Source organism: Bos indicus x Bos taurus, chromosome 5, assembly GCF_003369695.1.
Source record: "Bos indicus x Bos taurus breed Angus x Brahman F1 hybrid chromosome 5, Bos_hybrid_MaternalHap_v2.0, whole genome shotgun sequence".
Lineage (NCBI taxonomy): Eukaryota > Metazoa > Chordata > Mammalia > Artiodactyla > Bovidae > Bos > Bos indicus x Bos taurus.
Genome location: NC_040080.1, coordinates 81,131,025 through 81,138,132, shown reverse-complemented (window position 1 = coordinate 81,138,132; position 7,108 = coordinate 81,131,025). Strand labels below are relative to the sequence as shown.

The 7,108-nt window shown below is 39.8% G+C and overlaps 1 pseudogene; it reads left to right on the top strand.

Annotated features, from left to right (window-relative positions):
• Nucleotides 1-6,265: 6,265 nt before the first annotated feature.
• Nucleotides 6,266-6,807, top strand: LOC113893752 (annotated as a pseudogene).
• The last annotated feature ends 301 nt before the right edge of the window (nucleotides 6,808-7,108 follow it).

Below are 7,108 nucleotides of genomic sequence, written 5' to 3'. Positions count from 1 at the left end.
GGAAAAGAAAAATTGAGTCCCAGCCTCATCATTTACTACCAACACTGTGACCTCAGCCCAGTTGCTGTGCTTTTTTCAGTTTCCTTGTAAGAAAAATGGAAATTAAAAGCAGTAGCTTTCTCATATGCTTGCTTTTATTTTTAAGAATTAATGCCATAACGCATGGGAGACACTTGACACCTAGCAACAGTTAAGATCAGTAATTTTAGACCAGGACTTGCTCTCTCAAGTCTTTAAGACTTGACAGCTGAAATGATTGAAGTGATTTTCTTTTTCATGTAAAATTCAGCTGAGAGAAGGTGATGAACAACGTATTCTTGGTTGAGAAGGGAAAATTGAGGGAACGGAGCATTTTTTTTTTAACCAACAAAATCCAGACTGAAGCCACCTTTATTGTCCCTGCCATTACAGTGATATGTTTGTCTTCTGCTTCATTACTGCATAAGTACCTGAAAAAGTCAAGTGTTGAATATCAGAAAATTCACTGTTTACATAATTTATCAAGAATTTTCAAAATTCTTTGACTCAGAATTTCTTATCTTGGATGTCCACAGAATAGTTTTCTGGGGATCTGTGAAAGCCCTGAAGCTTCAGCTAACATTCTCTGTTTACATTCATTTTCTTGGGAGAAGTTTCATAGCTTTAATAAGATTCTCACTATGGACTTTGATCTATAGATCAAAAGCAAAATTCTATGTAGTATCAGAGGACAAGAAAACTTTAGAAACTTTGGAATTTTGTGAAGATATAACTGTAACTAAGAACTCTGAACTTTACAATAACCTTTTTTTCCCAAGTAAAACTAATGAAAAAGCACTTTATAATGTATAAATGGCAAGAAAACAGCCTAATAAAATAAATAATTACACATCTGTGGCACTGATGAGCCAGCTAAGTACGTTCAGATGACATTTCTGTGGAAGGAAAGTAATTCATTATAATTTAGCAGCACTTTACAATAGATGCTTAACAGACCAGGTGATAAAACATAATCAGTAGAAGCTTTTTAGAAGCTGATGTCGAATATTAGCAAAAAAACCCCTCATATTACTTAATAATTGTGTATTCTATTCAATTAACTATTGCCATTCTCACTGAGAGGCATTAGGAACTGTAAACCTTCAACATTTTGCTCCAGTGTCTATTACTTATAGTTGGGTTTACCACATGCCTATGTAGCCTTCTGTATAAGAGTTTCTTCTTTTTAATATGAAGGAAGTTTGTTGCTTAACTTGAGTGGTGATGGAGGGGAGGGAGTGAGGCAGGCCTCGGGGTGGCAATCAAAGAATTAATCTCCAGTTCACCTTCCAAGAGTAGTCCTAGAAAGATGACTGGAGAGCAGATGCCATCCTTTCTCTGAGTAACAACTGGCCTGCCTGTCTTCCCCACACTATGTGAAAGTCACTCAGTCATGTCCGACTCTTTGCAATCCCATGGACTGTAGCTCACCAGGCTCCTCTGCCATGGAAATCTCCAGACAAGAATACTGGAGTGGGTAGCCATTCCCTTCTCCAGAGGAACTTCCTGACCCAGGGATTGAACCCAGGTCTTCCGCATTGCTGGCAGATTCTTTATCATCTAAGCCACCAGGGAAGCGCTTAATGTAATGGAAGTGTACAAAGTTATTTACTTAAGCTGTGATAATCTTCAAAAAGACAATGTAGGCTATGTGAGGACAGAGGTTGTAATCTACTCAAATTGAGTTAGGTTAACTACGTAAGGGAAGGGTTTGTTTATGGCTTCCATTCAGTTTAGTTCAGTTCAGTCTCTCAGTTATGTCTGACTTTTTGCAACCCCATGGACTGAAGCACACCAGGCTTCCCTGTCCATTACCAACTTCTGGAGCTTGCTCAAGCTCATGTCCTTTGAATCAGTGATGCCATTCAACTATCTCATCCTCTTTCGTCCCCTTATCCTCCTGTCTTCAATCTTTCCCAGCATCAGGGACTTTTCCAATGAGTCAGTTATTTGTATCAGATGGTTAAACTTTGGAGTTCCAGCTTCAGCATCAGTCCTTCCAATGAATACTCAGGACTGATTTCCTTTAGGATGGACTGGTTTGATCTCCTTGATGTCCAAGCGACTCTCAGGAGTCTTTTTTAGCACCACAGTTTGAAAGCAACAAATATTTGGTGCTCAGCCTTCTATAGATCCAACTCTCACATCCATACATGACTACTGGAAAAACCATAGCTTAGACTATGCCTTTGTTGGCAAAGTAATGTACCTGCTTTTTAATATGCTGTCTAGATTGGTCATAGCTTTTCTTCCAAGGAGCAAGTGTCTTTTAATTTCATGGCTGCAGTCACCATCCGCAGTGATTTTGGAGCCCAAGAAAATAAAGTCTCTCACTGTTTCCATTGTTTCCCCATCTATTTCCCATGAAGTGATGGGACCAGATGCCATGATCTTTGTTTTCTGAATATTGAGTTTTAAGCCAGCTTTTTCACTCTCCTCTTTCACTTTCATCAAGAGGCTTTTCAGTTCCTCTTGCTTTCTGCCATAAGGATAGTGTCATCTGCATATCCAAGGTTATTGACATTTCTCCCAGCGATCTTGATTCCAAATTGTGCTTCATCCAGCCCAGCATTTCACATGATATTCTGCGTATAAGTTAAATAAGCAAGGTGACAATATACAGCCTTGATTTACTCCTTTCCCAATTTGGAACTAGTCCTTTGTTCCATGTCTGATTTTAACTGTTACTTCTTGACCTGCGTACAAATTTCTCAGGAGGTAGGTCAGGATGTCTGGTATTCCCATCTCTTTAAGAATTTCCCACAGTTTGTTGTGATCTACATAGTCAAAGGCTTTTGCATAGTCAATAAAGCAGAAGTAGTTATTTTTCTGGAACTCTCTTGCTTTTTTGATGATCCAATGGATGTTGATTTCTGGTTCCTCTGACTTTTCTAAATCCAGCTTGTACATCTGGAAGTTCTTGGTTCATATAGCGTTGAAGCATTGCTTGGAGAATTTTGAGCATTACTTTGCTAGCATGTGAGATGAGTGCAATTGTGCAGTAGTTTGAAGATTTTTTGACATTGCCTTTCCTTGGAATTGGAATGAAAACTGACCATTTCCAGTCCTGTGGCCACTGCTGAGTTTTCCAAATTTGCTGCCATATTGAGTGCAACACTTTAATAACATCATCTTTCAGGACTTGAAATAGCTCAGCTGGAATTTCATCAGCTCCACTAGCTTTGTTCTTAGTGATGGCCCACCTGACTTTGGACTCCAGGATGTCTGGCTCTCGGTGAGTGATCACACCACCGTGGTTACCGTGGAACCATGGTGGAATTTGACTTTGGAGGCCAGTGGAAGACTGAGCCAGACTTGCCTGTGAGTGTCCAGGAATCTCTAGGTCAACAGTTTAACCTCAGGCCAAACAACAGGGAGGGAACACAGCCCCAACCATCAATAGAAAATTGGATTAAAGATTTACTAAGCATGGCCCTGCCCATCAGAATGAGACCCCATTTCCCTCACAGTTGGTCTCTCCCATCAGGAAGCTTCTATAAGCCTCTTATCCTTATTCATCAGAGGGCAGACAGAATGAAAACCACAATCATAGAAAATTAATCAAACTGATCACATGGAACACAGCCTTGTCTAACTCATTGAAACTATGAGTCATGCTGTGTAGGGCCACCCAAGACGGACAGGTCATGGTGGAGACTTTTGATAAAACGTGGTCCACTGGAGAAGGGAATGGTAAACCACTTTGGTATTCTTGCCTTGAGAACCCCATGAACAGTATGAAAAGGCAAAAGACGATATCCCCAAGTAAGTACGTGCCCAATATGCTATCAGAGATCAGTGGAGAAATAACTCCAGAAAGAATGAAGAGATAAAGCCAGTTGTGGATGTGACTGGTGATGAAAGTAAAGTCAAATGCTGTAAGAACAATATTGCGTAGAAACCTGGAGTGCTAGGTTCATTAGGGTAAATTGGAAGTGATCAAACAGGAGATGTCAAGAGAAAACACTGACATTTTAGGAATCAGTGAACTAAAATGGACTGGAATGGGTGAATTTAATTCAGATGACCATTATATCTACTACTATGGACAAGATTTCCTAAGAAGAAATGGAGTAGCCCTCATAGTCAACAAAACAGACCAAAATGCAGTACTTGGGTGCAATCTCAAAAATGACAAAATGAACATTGTTGGTTTCCAAAGCAAACCATTCAATATCACAGTAATCCAAATCTATGCCCCAACCACTGAGGCCAAAAAGACTGAAGTTGAATGGTTCTATGAAGACCTACAAGACCTTCTAGAACAACAAAAAAAGATGCCCTTTTCATCATAGGGGACTGGAATGCAAAAGGAGGAAGTCAAGAGATACCTGGAGTAACAGACAATTTTGGCCTTGGAGTAAAAAAAAATGAAGCAGAGTAAAGGGTAACAGTTTTGCCAAGAGAATGCACTGGTCAGAGCAAACACCCTCTTCCAACAACACAAGAGACAACTCTACACATGCACATCACCAGATAGTCAATACCAAAAGTCAGATTGATTATATTCTTTGTAGCCAAAGATGGAGAAGCTCTATAGAATCACCAAAAAAAAAAAAAAAAGACCGGGAGCTGACTGTGGCTCAGCTCATGAACTCCTTATTGCAAAATTCAAACTTAAATTGAAGAAAGTAGGGGAAAACAACAGACCATTCAGGTATGACTTAAATCAAATTCCTTACAATTATATAGTGGAAATGACAAATAGATTCAAGAGATTAGATCTGATAGACAGAGGGCCTGAAGAACTATGGACAGAGGTTCATGACATTGTACTGGAGGCACTGATTAAGACCATCCCCAAGAAAAAGAAATGCAAAAAGGCAAAATGGTTGTCTGAGGAGGTCTTACAAATTGCTGAGAAAAGAAGAGACACGAAAGGCAAAGGAGAAAAAGAAATATATACCCATTTGCATGCAGAGTTCTAAAGAATAGCAAGGAGATAAAAGAAAGCCTTCCTCAGTGATCAATGCAAAGAAATACAGAAAAATAACAGAATGGGAAAGACTAGATATCGCTTCAAGAAAATTAGAGATACCAAGGGAACATTTCATGCCAAGATGGTTACAGTAAGGGACATAAATGGTATGGACCTAACAAAAGCAGAAGATATTAAGGAGAGGTGGCAAGAATACACAGAAGAACTATACAAAAAATATCTTAATAACCCAGGTAACCATTTCCTTTCCAGGTAACCCATCTCAGTCCCTTTCCTGGGTCCCCAGGTTGGGAAATCTGTCGTGGGTCCTAGAACTTTTTTAACAGTGTGAGAATTTCTTTGGTATAATTGTTCTGCAATTTGTGGGTCATCTGCTTGGTGGCTGTATGGTGGGGCTAATAGTGACCTCCTCCAGGAAGGCTCATGCCACATGCTGGGTGACCCAGGTCTGCTGCAGCCAGAGCCCCTGTCCCCACTGCAGGTCACTGCTGACCTGTGACTCAGCAGGAGACACTCAGGCACTCAAAGATAAACACTGCATACGGCTTAGTCCTTCCAAAGGAAGAATATTCCATATATCTACTCTGACCTCTTTCCCTGTCTCCTAGTTAAGAGACCTCACCCCTTTTTTGGAGAACTCCACTATGCTATGCAGGAACTTATTCCTCCTTTTTGTGTCCTGCAAAGTTGAGTGTTAAGTGTAAAGGCATCAGTCCCACGTGTGAAGGTGAAGCAACGTGTTCCAATTCCAGACCAGACTCCTGGTCAGAGGGTGGTGCAGATAACCGGCTCACTGGCTCTCTTAAAAAGCAAGTCCATTTTGCCATGTTTTGATTTATGTTCTCATCATATGAAGAAAGAGTAGAATTCCTGTGATTATGACTTTGACCTTGCCCCTAGCAAGACAATAATAGACAATAATATCACTGTTGTTGTGCTAATAGTATTAGGAGGATTTTTTTCCAGTTTACTTTGTCACAAAAGTGTCTATTCCATAAGATCTAGAAACAGTTGAAAAATAATAACTCTCACTGTCATAATGTAGATGGGAACAAACTGAAGGGTTATAAACACCGGTTATTTATTTGACCCTTCTCAGAAACTCAGAGATTGTGCTCATTCTAAAACAACCTATTTTCTACTAAACTCATATTTGGATGCATGGCAGAGACTATACATTTCACCAAGAGTTATTTTTTAAAATTCAGACATCTTAGAAAGGAAATATGTACATGTTTTTCAATTTCAATTTTTAGGTTAACAAGGAAATATGGTTTTCTGATAAACAGCTTGAGGTGACCTCTAAAAATGGTGCGCTGTTTACTTGACCCAGAAAATCATGCAAATCAAGAGGTTCAAATCTTTGTGGTCACTTTAAGAACACTTGTGAAACTGCCCAGGCCATTAAGACTATGCATATATGAGAAGCCACCAAGTATTTGAAAGATATCACTTTACAGAACCAATGTTTTTCACTCCCTCATTACAATGGTGGAGTTGGTAAGTGAGCAAAGGCCAATCAGTGGCATGGATGCAGGGTCGATGGCCCAAAAAGAGTGCTGAATTTTTACTGCACGTGCTCAAAAATGCAGAGAGTAATGCTGAACTTAGGGGCTTTGATGTAGATTCTCTGGTCGTTGAGCACATCCAGGTGAAAAAAGCCCCCAAGATGTGGCACAGGACTTACAGAGCTCATGGTTGGATCAACCCCCACATGAACTCTCCCTGCCACATGGAGATGATTCTTACTGAAAAAGAACATTGTTCCTAAACCAGAGGAGGAGGTTGCACAGAAGAAAAAGATATCCTAGAAGAAACTGAAGAAACAAAAACTTATGACCCAGAAATAAATGGGGCAAAAAATTAATGCAGAAAAAAGTAAAAAAAAAAAGAAGTATAATAATAATCTAGTCAGAGAGCAGTAGTTTTAGATTCAGATTCTGGTGGATGTCAGGTGGCAGTGAACGTGGGCGTGGAGTATGAGTGACCCTTAGGTACCTGTGATAACATATAGTAAGGGAATATTACATGAAGTAACTGCTGAAAGTCCTAAGCACACAATGCCTATTGAATCAGTGTCGTGTAATTCAATACATTTATTTAGTTTTAAAGGAATTAAGGTGCTCACCTCCACTGTTGCTGATGTGGCCA